Source organism: Durio zibethinus, chromosome 27 (assembly GCF_047325235.1).
Source record: "Durio zibethinus cultivar Kanyao isolate XHJ-2024 chromosome 27, ASM4732523v1, whole genome shotgun sequence".
NCBI lineage: Eukaryota > Viridiplantae > Streptophyta > Magnoliopsida > Malvales > Malvaceae > Durio > Durio zibethinus.
Window position 1 is genome coordinate 14649967 of NC_143188.1, and position 22609 is coordinate 14672575.

At 34.1% G+C, this 22609-nt stretch overlaps 1 pseudogene; it reads left to right on the forward strand.

Annotated features, from left to right (window-relative positions):
- LOC111279480 (putative xyloglucan galactosyltransferase GT14) overlaps positions 1 to 22609 on the forward strand; it is a 33735-nt pseudogene that overhangs the window by 7717 nt on the left and 3409 nt on the right.

Sequence of the window (22609 nt, forward strand, 5' to 3'; positions counted from 1 at the left end):
ACAATTACCTAAGAATGACCTATGCACCAGGTCATGAGAATGTCCAAAGTTATGATAATCTTGTCTTTGTTGAAAAGGTAATTGAGCCCATTCAATTCCTTACTGTAGATGAAGTAAAGGAGAAAAAAAAACCATAAAAAGAAAAGCCACAGATAGCTATGCCCTTAGAGAGTTCTAAAATTGATCAGGCCATAAGCAGGCTTAAGCAAAGATTAAAAGCTGTAAAAGGAATGGATTTCTATGGATCCAAGGATATAGTAAGACTTTAACTAGTACCAGATGTGGTGATGCCATCAAAGTTTAAAGTATCATAGTTTGAGAAGTATGACAATTCTAAGTATCCTATCGCACATATTACCATATACTATCGCAAAATGGCAGCACATGCTAGTAATGAGAAGTTGCTTATACATGTGTTTCAAGATAGCTTAACTGGGTCAGCGACAAGGTGGTATATCCAGTTAGATGAGACCCACATAAAGACATGAAAAGATCTTACTAGATCTTTTATTAATTAGTACCATCACATTATTGATATGGCCCTCGACTGTTTTTCCTTACAAGCAATGGAAAAGAAAGCATCTGAATCTTTCAAGCAATACGCTCAAAAGTGACAAGATGTAGCTGTCAAGTACAACCTCTTTTGACAAAGAAAGAAATTACTATGTTGTTTCTGAGCACTCTAACGTCACCCTATTATGAGAGGATGATCGAAAATGCAACTAAAAACTTTATTGATATGGTGATTTTGGGAGAGGTCATCGAAAATACCATAAAAATGGTAAGCTTGAATGAGGTGAGTCTTTTTAAAGAGCACTTAAGAAGAAGAAAAGTGAGACTTAAGCTGTGAGTCTTGAAAAATAGTAATTCAAAAACTACTCTTGACCTACCTACCCTACATACCATCACACGATAAACTATACTTCTATATCCCCTTACCAATCAACCACCCGACCATTCTACCCAACTTCACTAAAATCCCTGCTTATCCAATCAACACTAAAAGTAATACGAGAAAACCATGAACCAGATAAAAACTTACATTCAACTTTATCTTAAAGTTACATGGAGCTATATTAAGAACTCTACAAGAACCATTTAATTACTCATGTCCCCGCCAAACAACTTGAGCCTTCTTATCCTAAATGGTATGATTCTAATGCTCACTGCGACTACCATTTTGGAGTAGCATGACATTCTACTGAAAACTGTGTTCCTTTCAAGCATAGGGTATAAAGCTTGATTAAGAAAAGGGTTGACAAGTTTCGACATTCATGGGAATTCAGCACCTAATGTTAGTGGAAACCCTTTGCCTAGTCATATGATCAATGCCTTGGATACGGGTGAAAAACATGTGAGAAAGAAAGTAAAGAAGCTTAAGATGCCATTTGACTAACTATATAAAGCCTTATATAGAACTGGGATGATACAACTTGTGGCTCTAAGTACTTATGTGGAGAGATGCATCTCAAATCAAAGATATAAGTATCATGGCAGGGCCTTAGAACACTCAATTGATGTCTGTAAGTAATTTTGTGATAAAGTTTAGAAGCTGATGGACTCTTACCAAATAGAATTATATGAAGAGTTAAGAGCCTCGGAAGACATTGGGATGGCTATGGTAGACAGGTGGGTGTCGAAACCCATCACTATACGCTGCAAGAAAAAGCCACAATCAGTTGGAATAAGTTTGTTCCTAAACCAATAGCTCTCAAAGTTCCATGCCCATTTCTTTATAAAGATAACAAAGCAATACATTAAATATATAAGTGTGAAAATGATGCCTTAAGGGCAGCAAAGGCCTAAAGCTGTAACTACCAATATAACAGGAGTAAGGGGCATAACTAAAAGTGAAAAATGTTACACTTCAGCACCCTTAAAAAAAGAAAAAGAGAAGCAGATTGAACCAACTACTCCAAAGAAAGATGCCTCGACATCAATGCCTGAAAAAAAGGCCTATGAGTTTTTAAAGTTAGTCAAGCACAACGAATATTCTGTGGTGGAGCAACTGAATAAGATGCTAGCTATAATTTCTTTACTATCACTTTTTTTGAACTCTGAATCACATCACAATGCCTTGCTAAAGGTATTAAATCAGGCTTATGTATCCCATAATGTCTCCGTAGAGAGTGTGAATCACTTGGCAGGGAATCTGGTAATGCCACACCATATCTTTTTCAGCGATGATGAGATTTCGCCTGAGGGTAGAAAAAGCACCAATGCATTGCACATCACCATTAAATGTAAAGGCCATATAGTAGCTAAGGTTCTTATTGATAATGGATTAGCTATTAATGTTATGCCTATGTCCACTTGTCATAACGTCTAGATTCGGAGATCTATCGCTAGATATTGACTTTAAGGAGTCACCACCAATCTTTTTTATCTAGGTGTGATTGGCCACCTAAGGAATCTATCCTTTTAAGAAACACCTAAGCTTAAGGGTCCCTAAAAAAATAGGTTCAGGTCTACTAACCAGAACAGGGTTCGAGAGTTTGATTACGTGTGAGGAAGGTTATAGCACCCTCACAACGCCCATCGAAAGATGGTACCAACTTAATTTTATGTTATCCAATAAGCCTTAAAAATTTACCAAGTAATTAATTATTGGAAATTATTCTCAATTGACTCTAATACTTTTAGCAGAAAATTAAAAAAATTTTCTCATCTCAAGAGTATGCAAGAAAACTACTGTTTCACTTGCAGAGGCTCTATCGTCGGATTATTTAACATTAAAGAAAATCCAAGAAAATAAAAAAGAAAAAAAATAATTACTTTTGTACAGAAAAAATTGATACTTTCAAATTTTTCCTAAAAATATTTTTTTTGAAAAGCTTATTTTCAAGAAAAATTGATACTTTCAACTTTTCCTCAAAATTTTTTTTTTTGAAAAAAAATTATTTTCAAGGAAAATTTATACTTTCAACTTTTCCTTAAAAATATTTTTTTGAATTTTATTTAAAGAAAATAAAATTAAAAAAATAAAATAAAATAAAAATAAAAATAAAAGTATTAAACAATTCTAATATAATCAATAAATAATAGTAATAATAAATAAATAAATAAAATGAAAAAAAAACCTGGGAACGGCTCGGCTCGGCTCAGCTTGAGGAAGAAAGGATGACTCGAAGATGCAGCTCGGCTCGGCTCGGCTTGACTTCAGACACGGCTCGCACTCAGGTTGCACGTGGGTCGAAAGCGAGTTGACGCTCAGGTTAGGTCGTCTGATTTTAAAACGCGAGGATCTTTTGGGCACAGTAACGTTAAAATGACATCGTTTTCAACAGGTATAAAAGGCTAATTCCTCTATTTTTCAGTAGACTGAGCCTTTTCTCTCTCTTTTTTCCCTTCTTTTCCTCTCTCTTCTCTCTAAACAGAAAAAGAACTCTGATTGAATTCTCACCGGATTCTGGAAATTTTCACCAGAATCTAAGTTTTTTGTCGAAAGTTGATCGAAAAGTTGGTCGGTTTTTAAAAATAGTTACCGAAAACTGGGTAGCTGGCCGAAAAATTCAAACTTGGCTGAAAAAGTTGTCAAAAAATTCAAACTTCGTCGAAAAATTCAACCGAAGTATGGAAATTTTCCAGAAATTTCCAAAAAAAAATTTATCAAAAATTCTAAAAAATTCTAATCGATTCTTAGAGCTATTCTAACGCACTAAAACCCTTTTTTTAGCTTCTGTTTCTTCTCTATGTCTGCGTTTCTGTGTTCTGGTCCTTTGATTTGTGGAACTATTTATAGGAATTAATCAGAAGAGTTTCTAATCAATCCCAACTCCTCCTTGGATTGGGATTCAATCCTTGAATCCAATATAGACTCTGATTGAATCTCAAATCCACGGTAGAATTTTCAAATTCCATCCCAATCTCAATCGAATAAAAAGAAAAAGAAAATCAAATCAAATAATGTTAACAGATAATTAAAAGAAAATAATTAGATAAATAAAAATAGTAACAGATAAATAAAAAAATAGATAAATTATAATATATAAATAGATAAATAATAAAAATACATATATATAATAATATATAAATAGATAAATAATAAAAATACATATATATAATAATATATAAATAGATAAATAATGAATATATATTAACAGATAAATAATAAAATAAAAAATAAAATAAATATATATTAATGAATAATAATAATAATAAATAAATAAATAAATAAATACATAAGATACAAAATATATATAAATAAATAAATAAATAAAAATAAAAAAATAAAATGGGCCTACCCATTTGGACCAGGCCCAATTGATCTGGGCCTAGACTAAATTGGGTGTCTACAACTACCCCTTTTTGTATATTTTTTGTGAAACAGAAAATTACGCAAAGACGTAGACACCCATTCAAGACTCCACTTGACCCTTTTTTTTCATTTTTCATTAAAATTCTGATCAAAGCTCCTCTAAGCAGAGGCTCTATGACTTTGAAAAACATAAACAAAGCTCTTCTAATCAGAGGCTCAACAACTTTGAAAATAAATAAAGCTCCTCTAATCAGAGGCTCAACAACTTTGGAAAATAAATAAAGCTCCTATAAACAAAGGCTCAACGGTTTTGAAAATAAATAAAGCTCCTCTAAGTAGAGGCTCAACCACTTTGAAAAGTAAATTGCTCCTCTAATCAGAGGCTCAATGACTTTTAAAATAAATTGCTCCTCTAAACAGAGGCATCACAACTTTGAAAAATAAATTGCTCCTTACAATCATGTCCCAAGGAGTTGAAAATCGTGTTTAAAGAAATTTCAGAAGATTATGCCCAAAGGTCTTACAAATCAACCTTGATACCGAGAGACATCCTATTTCAAGGATTAGAAACTTACCTGACAAGCTTTTTCTCAAATTTGAAAATGTCTTCACATCCGTCTTCTCTATGTGGGATGTTGGAATACCCCTGTTTCTTGAATTTATGCACTATATTTTCTTGAATGTAGTTTATGCTATGCAATGCATGTGAAATTCAATGCATGCTATGCAAATATTGGCTAATTAATTCCTATTCAATTGTGGTACTCAAGTTTCTCAAGCTCTTTTCTTAGGCATCACCTTTTATTTTTCAAAGACCAAATTATGCTGTTCTTCTAAGATCGAGCCATTGTAGCTCTCAATCATCTCTTCCACTTATATTTTTCTTGTAAGAAATCTCTTTTCAAGTTCAATGTCTTTATCAGGAACTGAACATCTCGATTTTACCTTTATCACTCTTGACTTTTTCAATGTAATGTAAAATCTTTCATGCCATTATTCATTTATCAATCATTATTTCAAACTCAACAAGTAAGAATGCATTTGCACATTTCTTCCATTGTAGGTTATTAAGAAGAAAAGAATAAGAATGGTTGAGAAACAGTCAATAGAAGCGGCACACAAAGAGTGAAGTAAAATGTCTTTTATTAACAAAATGTTGGCAAACTTTGGCTAAGAAAGAAATACAAGGATAAGTATTGGGAAACAAAACCCAAAAATGAATAATCGAACAATCATGATAACACATCTTAAGGTTTTTCTGAAAACCCAACCATCTGATGTACTTAACAACTTAGAGCTCTTCCGAATTTGCTGGTCTCCATGCCAATAGATTTTTAAATTTGATGCTGTATTCTTTTTATCTAAACTGCTTTTTCAGGTTTTCAACTTAAATAAACCCCTTATGACTCAAACCGTCCTTTTAGGGTTTTCGCCTTGAGTCATCCTTTTTCATTCACTTTTTTTTTCTTTTTTCCATTTCATTTTCTCTTTTTTTTTTCAAGCATAATATTTCTTCACAGCATCAAAATTTATAGGATGAGGTAAATCATTTCCATCCATCTTAGTCAGTATCAGCGTTTCACCCAAGAAAGCCCATTTCACCACATACGGCTCTTCTCAATTCGAAGTCCATTTTCCTCTATTATTGTGTTGGATTGGGAGGATTCTTTTCAAGATCAACTCTCCTTCTTGAAAGTAATGGGATCGAATCTTTTTGTCATGAGCCCTCATCATTCTTCTTTGGTATAGCTGATCATGGCACAGTGCAATCAATCTCTTTTCTTCTATGAAATTTAACTGTTCATAGCATTCTCGAATCCATTCAGCTTCTTCCAATCCAACCTATTTTAGAACCCTCAAGGATGGGATCTTCACTTTCACTGGTAGTACAGCTTCCATCCCATAAACCAAAGAAAATGGGGTTGCCCTAGTAGAGGTGTGCATTGATGTTCAATATGTATGCAGTGCAAATGGCAACTTCTTATGCCAATCTTTATAAGTCTCAGTCATCTTTTCAAGAACTCTTTTTATGTTTTTGTTGGCTGCCTCAACTGTCCCATTCATTTTTGAACAGTATGGTGTCGAGTTATAATGCTTGATCTTGTATTGAGCACATATTTCTTGCATCATCTTACTATTTAGATCTTGGTATTATCTGAAATAATTCTCTCTAAAAGTCTATATCTACAGATGATATCTCTCTTTATGAACTTGTAAACCACAAATTATGTTACATTTGCATATGATGCCACTTTCACCCATTTTGTGAAGTAATCTATCATCACAAAAATGAATCTATGCCCGTTAGAAACCTTTGGGGTGATAGGACCAATGACCTTCATACCCCACATTGAGAATGGCTAAGGTGGTGCCATAACATGTAAAGCAGATGGCGGTGCATAGATCTTATCATCATATATTCGACATTTTATGGCACTTATGAGCATAATTAATGCAATCACTCTCCATTGTTAACCAGTAGTATCCTGCTCTTATGATCTATCTCGTTATCATATGTCCACTGGTATGTGCCCCACATATTCTATCATGCATATCTTCAATGATTTTCTTTGCTTCAACCTTACTTATGCATCTTAGTAATACTTGATCACGACTTCTTTTGTACAGAACATCCCCATCCAGGAAGAAACTCATAGCTAATCTTCGGATGACCCTTTTATCATTTTTTGTTGCTTGAACTAGGTATTGCTGATCCTTACTATACTGTAAGATATCATAATACCAAGGCTTCATATCTTCCTCTTCTTTTATATTGGAGCAATGAGCTGGCATATCCTTAACATCTAGCTTGATAGGTTGAATGTCAGTATTATCATTAATTCGAATCATTACAGCTATAGTAGCCAAGACATCGGTAATTAAATTTTTTTCTCGAGGTAAATGGTCAAATTGGATATCTTCAAATTATTTTATCAACTCTAGAATATACTTATGATATGGAATAAGTTTTGAATCTCTCGTCTCCCATTCCCCTTTCAACTAATATAACTAGAACTGAGTCCCCAAACAATTTTAGTGCTTTCACTCTTCTATCTATAGCAGCTTGTAAGCCCATGACACATGCCTCATATTTAGTAATGTTATTTGTGCAATTAAAATTTAACCTTGCTATTATAGGGCAGTATTGTTTTTTTGGAGAGATCAGAATTACCTCAATTCTGTGTCTCAAGGCATTAGCAGCTCCATCAAAATACATTCTCTAACATTTTCTTTCATGCTCCCTTTTTTCCTATTGGGAAATAGTCATTATATCTTCATCAGGGAATTCCAATCTCATTGGTTCATATTCATCAATAGCACGATCTGCAAAGAACTCCGCTATAGCACCCCATTTTATTACTTTTTGGCTTACATATATAATATCATACTTCGAGAGCATTACTTGCCATCAGCAATCTTTTCAGACAAAAAAGGTTTCTCAAAGATGTATTTAATTAGATCCAATTTTGCTATGAGCCATGTGGTATGATAGAGGATATATTGTCTGAGTCTTTTGGCAGTCCATGCTAATGCACAACATATTTTCTCCAATAAAGAATACTTGGATTCATATTCTGTGAACTTTTTACTCAGATAGTAAATAGCTTTCTCCTTTCGACTAGACTCATCTTGTTGCCCCAGCACACATCCCATTGAATTTTCACCCACTGTCAAGTATAGAATTAAAAGTTTCTTTAGAACAGGTGGCACCAACACTGGAGGGTTTAACAAGTATTGCTTAATTTTATCAAAAGTCACTTGACATTCCTCATTCTATTTTTCAGGATTATTCTTGTGGAGAAGCTTAAATATGGGATCACATTTGTAGGTAAGTTAAGAGATAAACCGAGAAATATAATTCAATCTTTTCAGAAAACCTCAAACTTCCTTTGGTGTACTCAGAGGTGATAAATTTTGAATGGCCTGTATCTTGTCTGGATCAACTTTAATTCCTCTTTCACTGACCACAAAGCCTAGTAACTTCCCTGATTTTACCCCAAAGATACACTTGGTTGGGTTTAACTTGAGCTGTAACCTTCTTAATCTCTCAAATAACTTTCTGAGGTTGGTGACATGATCTTCACTCTCGTAAAATTTTACAATCATATCGTCTATATATACCTCGATCTCTTTATGCATCATGTCATGAAAGAGTGTTACCATGGCCCTTTGATATGTTACCCCAGCATTTTTTAACCCAAAAGGCATGACTTTGTAACAAAAGGTTTCTCACATGTCATGAAAGTGGTTTTTTTTATATCATTTGCAGTCATTTTTATCTGATTAGACCTTGAGAAACTATCCATAAAGGAGAAAATTGAATGCCTAGTCGTGTTATCTACTAGTGTGTCAATATAAGGCAAAGAAAAGTTATCCTTTGGACTAGCCTTATTCAAGTCACGATAGTCTACACATATTCATACCTTTCCGTCTTTCTTAAAAACTGGTACTATATTGGCTACCCACTCTGGATACTTAGCCACTTGTAGAAAACCTGCATCAAACTATTTTTTCACCTTTTTTTTTTTTATCTTTAGTAGCATTTTAGGCTTCATCCATCTCAGTTTCTATTGAATTGGCTTACATTCTGGCTTTAGGGGTAATCTGTGCTTCACTATCTCCGTGCTCAGCCCTAGCATATCCTGGTAAGATCAAGCAAATACATCTATGAATTTTTGAAATAGATCTGCTAAACATTGTCTATCTTCTGATGAAAGTGAAATGTCAATTCTGACATCTTTCTTATTCTCTTCATCTCTCAGATTCACTAAGTCAACTATCTCCTGATGAGGCTCAATTGGCTTATTTTCTTGTTCAATCAATCTCATTAGGTTCGGAGGCATAACATATTCCTCAAAATTCTCTTCATTGTCAAGTTCATCAGTGTTAATTGAATTCTCAAAACTAACCTCTTGATTGTTATCATAATTATCTTCATGTTCATTTAATGACCTAAAATTAGATGAAATGGGATATGTTGGCAAGATGTGTTTGAAAAAATGGCAATAATGAAGACACAAGAAGAAATGAATGAAAATGCATCCTTCCTAATTTTTATTAAAATAATAAAAGATAAATGACCCAAACAAGAAAGATCACCCAATGCTTTAGGCAATAGCTATTGGGATGTTACAATTACATTGTATTAGTTTCAATAGTCACAAGTATTTCAATGGTACTCCAATTGTTCAGCTCATAATCTGGCAGACAAAGGTAGACCCACCCCTCTTGATTAAACCCTACTTCATCTTCAATAGCATTAATGGTTAACTGGGTAAAAGTTTTTTTTACGTTTTTTTTGTATCTGGGTACATGAATCCTCCAGGTCTGAAAGTCTTGTACAGGTGTGGGATAACTATTAGTCTTACTGTTTTTCCTGTTGGCCTTCTCTTGATCTCCCATTCTGCTCCCTCATAGCCTAGGCCTAACCTTTCACTATTGTCTATCACTGTCAGGGGTTCCTTTATTCCCTGTAAGTTCTTACCCAACCTTAATCTTGGATACCAGCCCTTATTGATGACTTGGCTCATCACTATTCTTGAAAAAAGCTAATTTTTAAGTCCTTCACCTACAAAATTAACTAGCTTAAAAGATCGATAGGAGCATTCTACAGCTTTTTTGACAGCCTCTACATACAGAGCATTCAACGGTTGGGTCACTAGCACGTCTTTCTCCCTAACTACCATTACTAATTGACCTTCTACATTAAACTTGATCTTTTGGTGCAAGGTAGAGGGTACAGCTCCTGTCATGTGAATCTATAACCTTCCTAATAGATAGCCGTAAGATGGAGAGATATCCATCACTTGAAACTTCATATTAAAAATGCACGACCTAATTTGTAGGGGCATCTCGATATCCTTTAAGACTTCTTTTTTGGTCTCATCGAAAGCTTTCATGATCATCTGACTATCTTTCATATAAGAATAGTCAATGGGTAACCTTGCCAAAGTTGATATAGGCATGACGTTGATAGCAGAGCCATTATCAATAAGGACCTTGGCTATAATATGGCTCTTGCACTTGACCATGATATGCAAAGCCTTGGCATTTCTTTTTTTCTCTAAGGGAATCTCATCATCGCTGAATGAAATGTGATTCGACATGACTAGATTTTCAGCCAGGTGGTTCACATATTCAATAGATATATTATGTGCCACGTATGCTTGATTCAACACTTTCAACAGGGCATTTTGGTGTGGCTCTGAATTTAATAATAGGGATAATAATGAAATTCGTGTTGACATTTTATTCAACTATTCAACAACTGAATACTAGTTATGTTTTACCAGCTTCAAGAATTCATAAGCCTCTTTTTCTGACACTAGCTTTGGGTGATCTTCTTCAGGGTCTACTTTCAGATTATTTCATTCTTCCTCTTTCTTGGCTTTTTCTCTTCTAGCCTTCTTCAATATTTCAGGAGTGTAGCACCTTCCACTTCAGGTAATGCCTCCTACACCAGTTATATTGAAAGCGTTAGCTTTAGAGACATTCCCTTTTTGCCCCTGAACTACTGTATCACAGCCATATCTCTAAGGTATAACTTTATCATCCTTGTATGAAAAAAGAGTCAAAACTTTAAAAGTTACTGACCTGGGAATGAGTTTGTCTATGATTGACTTTGGTTTGTTCCCACAATGAATTGTCACTGGCTTTGGAAACAGCTTTGCAGGCTTATCAGTCATGGACACCTCAATACTTTTTAAGTATTCTCCTCTTTCATAGACCTTCATCTAGTATGAATCCAAGAGTTTTTGCACTTCTTGGTGAAACTGCTCACAAGTTTAAATAGAATGACCCATTACCCCACTATGATATTTACAACTAGTACCGACTATATATGCTCCATGATAGCTGTGTGGACCCACTGGTTGTATCATGTCAGCTTTTCATAAAACGTCAAACAGTTGGCTAAGAGGTGTCTTAATATCTGTCATTTTTTTTTCACATGACGTTCCTATTCTTCACTCAAAGCATTCACATTATGATTGGATAAGGGATTGCCACTAACATTTAGTGCAGTCATCCCTTTTGTATCAAAGGTAATCATTCCATCCTTGATCAATCATTGCACTTTGTGTTTCAAGGTGGTGTAATTCTTAGTGGAATGACCAGCAATCCTATAGTGATAGTCGCAATGGGCTATGGGATCGTACCACTTAGGATAAGGTGGCTTGAGGGGTTTTAACTTACTAGGAGCAATCAAATGACTATTGTAAAGCTTTCGATATAATTTTGTATAAGTTATTGGGATTGGGTCAAATACAAATTTTTCGCGAGTAGTTCGTTGCTCCCGTGAACCACCAATTGGGTTAGTTGGATGAGTTTGGGGTCTTGGGGTAGGCTGAGTGTTAGGACTATATGTGGTATTTTGAGGCTTAAGAGGAGGTTGATATGTTTGGGGATAAGGTGATTGTACAAATGGTTGGTATGGGTAAAGGAAAATGTTATTTACAGTAGGGTAATATGAAAGGTATCCTTGTGGTGAGTAGGGTTGATAACCCTTAAATTACTGTCTATCAAAGCTCACAGCCTAAGCTTCAGTCTCTTTCTTCTTTGGGACTCTTTTGTTGGATGCTTCACTTCCTTTCAACTTGCCATTCTTGATGGCACTATCAATAATTTCTCTTAAAATTATCATATCAGTAAAATTTTTGGTTGTATTTCCTATCATCTTTTCATAATAGGGAGGTTTCAAAGTGCTAACAAATAGTACTATAGTTTTTTTCTCAGTCATAAGAGGTTGTACTTGAGAAGTTAAATCTTTCTATCTCTGGGTGTATTCTTTAAAGGACTTATTTGCCTTTTTCTCCAGGTTCTGTAAAGATAAACAATCAGAAGTCAGATCGATAATATGTCGATATTGGCTGATAAAGTCATGAGCCATATCACTCTAAGAGCGAATACGGGTTCGATCCAGCTGGACATACTATCTAGCAGTAGAGACTGTAAGGCTATCTTGAAAAACATGCATTAAGATTTTTTCATTATGAGCATGGGCTGCCATTTTCCGGCAATACATGGTGATGTGAGTTTTGGGGCATTTTGTATCATCGTATTTCTTAAATTCTAGTACTTTGAACTTTGGTGAAACGACACATCCGGGACTAAGCACAACCCAGCAACATCAACAAAACCATAAAATCCAATCCCTTCCATAGCCTGTAACCTTTGTTCCATCATACTAATCTTTGTATCTTCTTGAGACTTTATCGCTTTTATTTTTTTCTTATTTTTCAAGTCATCTAGATCAGGAACCAATTCTATTACCTTTTTAGTAAAGACAGGATTTACATAGCTATGGTAATGCCTTGGATTGGAGGCTGATGGCATTCCAGGATATGTAGGATATGTGAAGTGTTGTGGTGAAACCTCTTGTGTAAACTGGGCTTGAGGTGAACCAAAACCTAAAGGAGACAAAGGGTCAGCCACTTTTTGTAATGGGAGAACTTGTTGGCTTGTATTTTCTTCTACTCTTTTTCCCTTGTTCAGCTTATTGAAAGCATCTAAAATCTTGCTCAACTCATTTTCAATCTTTTCCTGTGCTTTTTCTAGCTTCTCAAATCTATGAAAGTTGTTTTGCTCCATTTGTCTGGCTCTTGTGTTGTATCGATGAATACGGTTCCTGCTAGATGAAGCTATCCTTGAACCTTGAGTGCCATATCTTAAAATTAGTAAATTTGCATGACTATCTCATGGTTATTTTGTTAAGTGTAATGAGTGAGAATGCAATGAATGAAAATGCATGTATGCAAAGAGCATTTGGCTTAAAGACGTTATTTAACTAAAAGATTTCATTTATTCCAAAAAAAACTTTTATTTACATTGAGTTTATCATCCTAGAGTTATAACCATAAAATTGCTTGATTTGTTTATACTGGGCCTTGGTTTTTTTGATGAAGTTCAACAGATGCTGTCCATGTTCTCCTACTGGGGCCACCACTTGTTTCAATGCCTCTGCCTCTTTCACCATCTCTCTTGTCTTGCATACCCTTTTACAGATTTGGATCGTTAGGTGCTCAATGTATTTCTATCTTCCTAAGTTCTCTCGTTTACCACACCAGACTTGGTATGATAACTCTCTATGCTCTCTAACCAATGCAACAATGTGGTCTTCTTGTTCATTCAACTTTTGTCTCGGCCTGTTTAGATAGCTATTCAGCATGTTATTCTCTGTCTGTACTTAAGTACTTTTTTTTTTCAATTTAGCATACTCTTGCTTTAATCTTACATTTTCTTCAGTTAGCTTAACAATGGTTATCTCTTTGGCCCTTTCTCTCACACATAACCTTTTATGTTTTTGATGTAGCTCAGCTAAGTCTTTAATAGTTGTATCACGTTCTCTAGCAATCTTATGAACTCTAGCTTCATGACTTTCAGCTCTATCTTTCCACTAGTTTTTTTTTCTCGAAGCGTCTAGATTTCTTGCTTTAACTTACCTTTTTCAGGCTCAAATTCTTTTGTTGCGAGCTCTAATTCTAATGGTGTCTCTTCAAGTTTTTCTCCTTTTGGAGGTTGAAAGCTTTCATAAGTGAATACCATTTTTTATCTTTGTTTTGCTCTCTAAACCAAATATCCTGGAGTGACTTTATCAGTAAACGGTCCAAGACTCACTCTTCTAGGATTTTTCCATGCTTTAATCATCTCATTCATCCTCTGAAATACTTTTGGCTCACTGTAAGAAAAATCTAACTGATGAAGCCCATGCGTCATAGGAATGAACTATTCTATCCCAAACTGCCTTCTTACTAGGAGTGGTGTATAATTTGTCGCTCCCCATAAACCTAGAAGTGGGACCACTGTATTATCCCCATATTGATACAACATAGGCTCATGATTCATCCATGGGGCCAACCATCTTACTTCGACACTGGTCAATCTTTGTAGGAAAGTTATCCATTCCTTTTTAGACTTCGTTCTGACCACCCACTTTCACAGAATTCTTTGATCGGAGCTTGATTGTGGATATAAAGCTTCGAGAAAACACCTTTTTCCCGATCGAAATGGCTTTTCATCCATAAGTATAATAACTGCATACAGCCTATCCCCTCTATTCTGACGATAGTAACTCAAAGATCTGATAGTCTCTGCTAATATTACTGTTGAAGGGTTACAGCCATTGATCACACTTTCAAAGAAGTCAACCACCGCTATCTCAATATAACTCAAAACCTTTGGGAAGATCACCATTCCGTATATGGCTAAGGCAAATATATCTAACCCCCATTCTTCGTTGGCATATTGCACTAAAAACTTATGAAAGAACTTTCAAGGTAAGCAAATCTGTTCTTGTTTCTTCTTTGTATGAGAATTCATAACTTTTTTGTCTATCCCCATGAGTTGAGCCAAACCCTTACGAAATCCTGACTTGTGTTTTTTGACATATATCTTATCAGGAGCCTTGAGGTGCAAACCCAATAAAATCGAATATTCTTCGATGGTTGGTGTCATATCAACTTCATTGAAGATGAAACACTTGTATGCAGGATCTTAGAATTACGCTGCAGTTCTGATTAGTTGATCGTCATGACTATTGTAAGAAGGTGTGCTATATGCCCATATCTCTAGCAAAACTGCTCTTGTCTTGACAGACTCATCTTCTTCCATATGTTAACCAAATCCTCTAGATTATTTTGTTTGAAGAGGATAGATGTTTCTTAAGACAAGGTAGAATCATATCCAATTGGTAAACAATCCTCCATTTTCAGTTGAATCTTTTCTGACTAGATTCTTACTTCGTTAGGTGTCTCACAAGGTGCTAATATGGATGAAGAACAAACTAGTCATTGGGGTCCATGAAAAATTTTTATTGAAGACCATCTTTCAAGCAAATGTTCTTTATGCAACTTTATGACATGAGCATGAACCAATGCAAAAGAATGAGAGAAAAGGTTAGTATGCCCAGAAAAAAGAAATAAATAAATAACTAAGTAAATTAAAACATCACATAGAATAAGAGGAATGAATCCTATGCTTTTGGTCAATTCTAAAAGGGAAGAGTAACGGCTCTATCTATAGGTTAGGCACTCTTAAGGTTCACTATATGTGGTTTAAGGTTAAAGTCTAAAGGTTCCTAAATTGCTCCTTACATCATTGTCCATCACAGACTAGTAAGGCACCCTAATCCTCACCTATTACAGGCTGCAAGCGAAAAAGGTTCAATTTGAATGAGAGTATTTCGCTAGCCACTGTGGAGACATTAAACCTCACGAAAGCAATATGTACTTTACTCCCTCCTAGAGGGATGGAGCTCCGATATAGAGCTCATGTTATGCATATGAATGACATAATTAATAAAATAAGTAAATATGAATGAATAAAAAAATCTATACAAAAGGTTCAATCTTATTAGGCTTTTAGATAACACAAATTTATTTGCTGGCTTGACTCTCAGACATCCCCAATAGAGTTGTCAAGTTGTCATAACGTCTAGATCCAGGGATTTATCGCTAGACATTGACTTGAAGGAGTCGTCACCAATCTTTTTTATCTAGGTGCGATTGGCCACCTTAGGAATCTATCCTTTTAAGGAACACCTAAGCTTAAGGGTCCCTAAAAGAATAAGTTCAGTTCTACTAACTTGAATAGGGTTCGGGAGTTCAGTTACGTGTGAGAAAGGTTATAGCACCCTCACAACGCCCATCGAAAGATGGTACCAGCTTAATTTGTGTTATCTAATAAGCTTTAAAAATTTACCAAGTAATTAATTATTGAAAATTATTCTCAATTGACTCTAATACTTTTAGCAAAAAATTGAAAAAATTCCCTCACCTCAAGAGTATGCAAGAAAACTACTATTTCACTTGCAAAGGCTCCATCGTCAGATTATTTAACATTAAAGAAAATCCAAGAAAATAAAAAGAAAAAAAATGATTGCTTTTGTATAGGAAAAATTGATACTTTCAACTTTTCCCCAAAATATTTTTTAGAAACTTTAATTTCGAAAAAAATTGATACTTTCAACTTTTCTTCAAAAATCCATTTTTAAAAACTTATTTTTTAAAAAAAATTGGTACTTTCAACTTTTCCTCAAAAATCCATTTTTGAAAACTTATTTTTAAGAAAAATTGATACTTTCAACTTTTTCCCAAAAATATTTTTTTTGGAAAGCTTATTTTCAAGGAAAATTGATACTTTCAACTTTTCCTTAAAAATATTTTTTTGAATTTTGTTTAAAGAAAATAAAATAAATAAAATGAAAATGAAAATAAAATAAAGAAAAATAAAATAAAAAGTATTAAACAATTCTAATCTAATAAATAATAATAATAATAATAATAATAATAATAAATAACAATAAATAATAAATAAATAAATTTAAAAAATGAAAAAAAAACCTGGGAACGGCTTGGCTTAGCGGCTCGGCTCGGCTCGGCTCGGCTTAGCTTGAGGAAGAAAGGATGGCTCGAAGACGTGGCTCGGCTCGACTTCGAAAACGGCTCGCACTTGGGTTACACGCAGGTTGACGCTCGGGTCAGGTCACCCGATTTCAAAACGCTTGGATCTTTTGGGCACAGTAACGCCAAAACGACGTCATTTTCAACAAGTATAAAAGGCTAATTCCTCTGTTTTTAGCAGATCAAGCCTTCCCCCTCTCTCTCTCTTTCTTTTTTTTCTCTCCCTTCTTTCTAAACAAACGAAGAACTCCGGTTGAATTCTCGTTGGATTTTGGAAAATTTCACCGAAATATGGGTTTTTCATCATAAGTTCATTGAAAAGTTGGTCGGTTTCTAGAAATAGTTGTTGGAAACTGGGTAGCTGGCTGAAAAATTCAAACTTGGCTGAAAAAGTCACCGAAAAATTCAAACTTTGTTGAAAAATTCAACCGAAATCTGAAAATTTTTTGAAAATTTCCAAAAAAAAATTCACCAAAAATTCTAAAAAATTCTCACCGATTCCTAGAGCTATTCTAACGCACCAAAACCCTTTTTTAGCTTCTATTTCTTTTCTGTGTCTACGTTTCTATGTTCTGGTCCTTTGATTCATGGAACTATTTATAGGGATTGATCAAAAGAGTTTCTGATCAATCCCAACTCCTCCTTAGATTGGGATTCAATCTTTGAATCCAATATGGACTATGATTGAATCCCAAATCCACGGTAAAATTCCCAAATTCCATCCCAATCTCAGCCGAATAAAAAGAAAAAGAAAATCAAATCAAATAAAAATGTTAACAGATAATTAAAAAAAATAATTAGATAAATAAAAATATTAACAGATAAATAAAAATAATAATAGATAAATTATAATATATAAATAGATAAATAATAATAAATACATATATATAATAGTATATAAACAGATAAATAATAATAAATACATATATATAATAATATATAGATAGATAAATAATAAATATATATTAACAGATAAATAATAAAATAAAATAAATAAAATAAATATATATTAATGAATAATAATAATAAACAAATACATAAGATACAAAAAAATAGAAATAAATAAATAAAAATATAAAATATAAAAATAAAAAAATAAAATGGGCCTACCCATTTGGACCAGGCCCAATTTATCCGAGCCTGGACCAAATTGGGTGTCTACACCACTCTAGCTAAGCTACCCTTTGATATGTCCCATATCCAAAATAGTCAGCTAGTGGTTCGAACATTTGACAGGACTAGATGAGAGGTTTTGAGAGATGTTGAATTGCCTATATAGATTAGGTCATATGTCTTCAACATAAAATTCTAGGTCATGGATATCTTTCCATCATATAGCTATTTATTGAAAAGGCCATGGATTCACAAGGTAGGCATCATCCCTTCTTCATTGCATTAAAAAATAAATTCAACGTAAAAGGATAATTGGTGATCATGTCTTAGGAAGAAGGTTTGCTAGTGACCCAACCCATAAATGCCCCATATAAGGAAGTAGCAAAAGAATCATTGAAGTGCTCTTATAGATCTTTTGAACCTATTAATGTAGTAGGTGAAGGGTTCAAATTCAACCGAATTATGATCAATCAAATGGTTAACAAAGGTTGGAGTATCAGGTTTGACTTGGGCAAAAACTTGCAAGGGATAAGAGAGATTCCTAGGATTAAAAATTATAGTTGTGATCTAGATTAGGTTATGAAATGCAGAACAATAGCAGAAAGTCAAAAAAAGAATTGATGATCTTTCCTCATTCAAATGAAACTTTTATTCCTAAAGGGTATATGCACCAAGAAGCTGAAGATGATACAAAAGAAAAACCAAAATGGGAGGAAGCTTTTGTCAAGTTATCCATTCATATGGTGGATAATGAAAGTTAAAATGAAAAAGCTGTGGTTTACCCATGCCTACCAGGATATGAATTACAGAATTGGAAGGTCATCCAAATGCCTATTATTTTTTATTTTCCTTCAATGTAATCACATCTCCTAATTGCTTATGCCTGAAAGCATTAGAATGAACTTTTATGTTTGGGCTTTTTATTTTTTATTGTTTTAATAAAAGTAGGAGCATGCATTTTGTTCATTTCTTCCATTCCATTCATCACTCCATCAAAATTTCTTGCCAATACTTCCTATTCTATTAATTTTTAGGTCCCAAATGAATGTAAAGGTAATCATGACAATGATCCAGGATTTAACTTTGAAAACTCAATTAATACTGATGAACTTGATATTGAAAAAGACTCTAAAGAATACACTTTATCCCTGAATTTAATGGGCTAATTGAGTAGGAAAATAAATCCATTGAACCTTATTAAGAAATTGTTAAATTAATCAATTTGGTTGATGCCGAAAACAAGAAAGAAGTTAAGATTGGTACTTCACTCTTAGCGGTTGACCGACAGGGATTAGAGAATTTGCCTTAAGAGTTCATAGATGTATTTGCCTGGTCCTACCAAGATATGCCTAGACTCAACACTGAAATAGTGGAGCATAGGCTACCATTGAAGTCAGAATGTAAATCGGTGCAGCAAAAGCTGAGAAAATGAAACTGGAGATGCTATTGAAAATCAAGGAGGAAGTTAAAAAGCAATTTGATGCAGGCTTTTTGAAAGTGGCTAAACATCCTGAATGGGTAGCTAATATAGTACCTATTCTCAAAAAAAATGAAAAGGTATGAATGTATATAGACTATCGAGATTTGAATAGAGCTAATCCAAAGGATAATTTCTCTCTACCTCACATAGATACACTGGTGGACAATATGACCCGACATTCAATGCTCTCTTTTATGGATGGATTCTTTAACTATAATCAGATAAAAATGGCCCTAGATGGTATGGAAAAGACCACATTTATCACTATATGAGAAACTTTCTGCTACAAAGTTATGCTTTTTTTATTGAAGAAGACCGCGGTAACTTATCAAAGAGCTATGGTGACCCTTTTCCATGATATGATACATAAAGAGATTAAAGTATATATGGATGACATGATTACCAAATCCCAAAAAGGAGAGGATTATATAGTCAATCTCAAAAAATTATTTGAAAGATTAAAGAAGTTCTAGCTCAAATTAAATTCGATCAAATGTAAATTTGGAGCCAGGTCAAGAAAGTTGTTAGGAATTATAGTCAGTGAATGAAGAATAGAAGTTGATGTAGACAAAATTCAGGCCATCTAGAATCTATCCCTTTTAAGCACACAAAAGGAGGTTCGAGGCTTCTTAGGTAGATTGAATTATATTTCCCAGTTCATTTCTCAACTCACTCTTAAATGCGACCTCATTTTCAAACTCCTTCGAAAGAATAATCTTAGGGAGTGGAATGAACAATGTCTAGAAGCTTTCGATAAGATCAAGCAATATTTATCAAATCCTCTAATATTAGCACTCTTTGTTCTGAACAAAACCATTGATTCTATATATAGTGGTACATGAGGGATCAATAAGCTGTATGCTGGGCCAATAAGATGAATCTGATAAGAAAGAGAGCTATTTATTACTTAAGCAAGAAATTCATGTAGTATAAGTCCAAGTATTCATCATTAGAGAAAATATGTTATGCTTTGGCTTGGACAGCTAAAAGACTTAAGTAATAAATGCTCTACCACACAACTTGGCTCATAGCTAAACTGGATCCCATCAAATACATCATCAAGAACCATCATTATTAGAAAGAATCGTAATATAGCAAGTGATGCTTTTTGAATATGACATAGTATATGTAAGCCAAAAAGTAATAAAAAAAGTGTCATTACTGAATTCTTGACAGATAGGGCCACTAATGATTATGAACCCATGAAGCTTGATTTTTCAAATGAGGAACTAATGGCCATTTTGGAGTTAGAAAAAGATGAAGAGATATGGAGAATGTATTTTGATGAGGTTGCTAATGCCATGGGACATAGGATCGGAGCAGTCTTAATATCTCCAATGGAGCACTGCTACCCTGTTACAACAAGATTGAATTTCAACTACACCAATAATGTAGCCAAATATAAAGCTTGTGTTATGGGGCTGCATTCTGCTTTGGATAAAAAATTGAAACATTAAGGATATTTAGGGATTCAGCTCTAGTTATTTATCAATTAAAAGGTGAATAGGAAACAAGGGATTCCAAACTCATCCCTTATCACAAATACATCTTAAAGCAATTTGATTTGAACACTTGCCTCAAGAAAAAAATCAGATTGCAAATACTTTGGCTACAATGGTACAAATTGGTGATACTGTAAAAATTCAACCTATCAAATTAGATATCAAAGATATGCCAGTCCATTATGCTAACTTGAAAGGGAAAGAGGATGGCCACCCCTGGTGCCATGATATTATACGATATTTAAAGAATCAGCAGTACTTAGATCAAGCAACAAAAAATGATAAGAGAATCTTGAAAAGGTTGGCTATGGGATTCTTCTTGGATGGGGAAATTCTGTACAAACAAGATAAAGACCAAGTGTTATTACGTTATGTAGGCACTTCTGAGGCTAAAAAGATTATTGAGGAAGTTTATTATGGTGCATATGGAGCACATGCAAATGGGCACATGATGGCAAGATAGGCTATACGAGCTAGATATTACTGGTTGACAATGAAAAAAGATTGCATTGATTATGCTTGAAAATATCATAAATGCTAGATTTATGCTGACAAGATTCATGCTCTGCCTAGTGCTTTACATGTCATCGTACCTCATTGGCCATTTTCTATATAGGGTATGGATGTCATTGGTCTCATCACACCAAAAGCCTTAAATGGGAATAGATTCATTTTTGTGATGATTGATTACTTCACTAAGTGGGTCGAAGTCACTTTTTTCATAACTGTGACAAGATCAGTGGTCTACATATTCATCAAAAGAGAAATAATTTACAGATATGGCTCTAAGAAAGAATCATCTCAGACAATTCAAAAAATTTGAATAGCAAGATAATGCAAGAAATATGTCTTCAGTTCAAGATCAAACACCATAATTCAGCTCTATATCACCTAAAAATGAATGAAACAGTGGAAGCTGTAAATAAGAACATCAAAAAGATTTTGGAGAAGATGACTAAAAGATACAAGGACTGGTACGAAAAATTACCTTTTACTCTATATGCATATCAAACTTTTGTACGCACCTCTACTAGGGCAACTCTTTTTTCCCTAGTATATGAAATGAAAGTTGTGCTATCAGTAAAAGTAAAAATCCCATCACTAAAGGTTTTAAGGGAATTGAGATTAGAAAAAGCTAAATGGATTTAAGAATGCTATGTGCAATTGAACTTTATCAAGGAGAAGAGATTGACGGCACTTTGCCATGGCCAATTGTACCAAAAGAGAATGATGAGAGCTCATGACAAAAAGGTCAAACCTTGTCAGTTTTGAGAAGGAAAGTTGGTATTGAAAACGATTCTTCCAAGTTAGCACAATAATAGGAGAAAATATACTTTGAATTAGGAAAGACCATATGTTGTAAAAATAGCCTTTTCAAGATAAGCCTAAATCTTGTCAGAAATGGATGGAGATGAACTTCTTAATCTTGTTAATTCTGATGCGATGAAAAAGTACTTTGCTTGATTTCAAAAAAAAAAAGAGTTCAAGTTGAAAACTCGAAAGGGTGGCTTGAAGTCCAAAAAAAAGGGGGGGAAAAAAGTTCAAGTTGAAAACTTAAAAAGGTAACTTGGATCCAAAAGAAGAGGTTCAGGTTGAAACCCTGAAAGATAGCTTGAATTGAATAGAGTATGGCCTCACTTGGGAAAGCATACCAAGGACAGTGAATTCCAAATAGCTTTGAAATGTCAGAGCATCTAGTTTTGATTGAGTTTTTGAAGAAGATCTAATATTTGTTGTCATGGTTATTTAATCATTTGTCTTAGGACATAGCTACCCTAAATAGCCACTCCTAAATACTTTCTTTTTATCTTTACATCATTATTTGTAATTTATTGCTTATCCCAGTAAATGAAAGTCA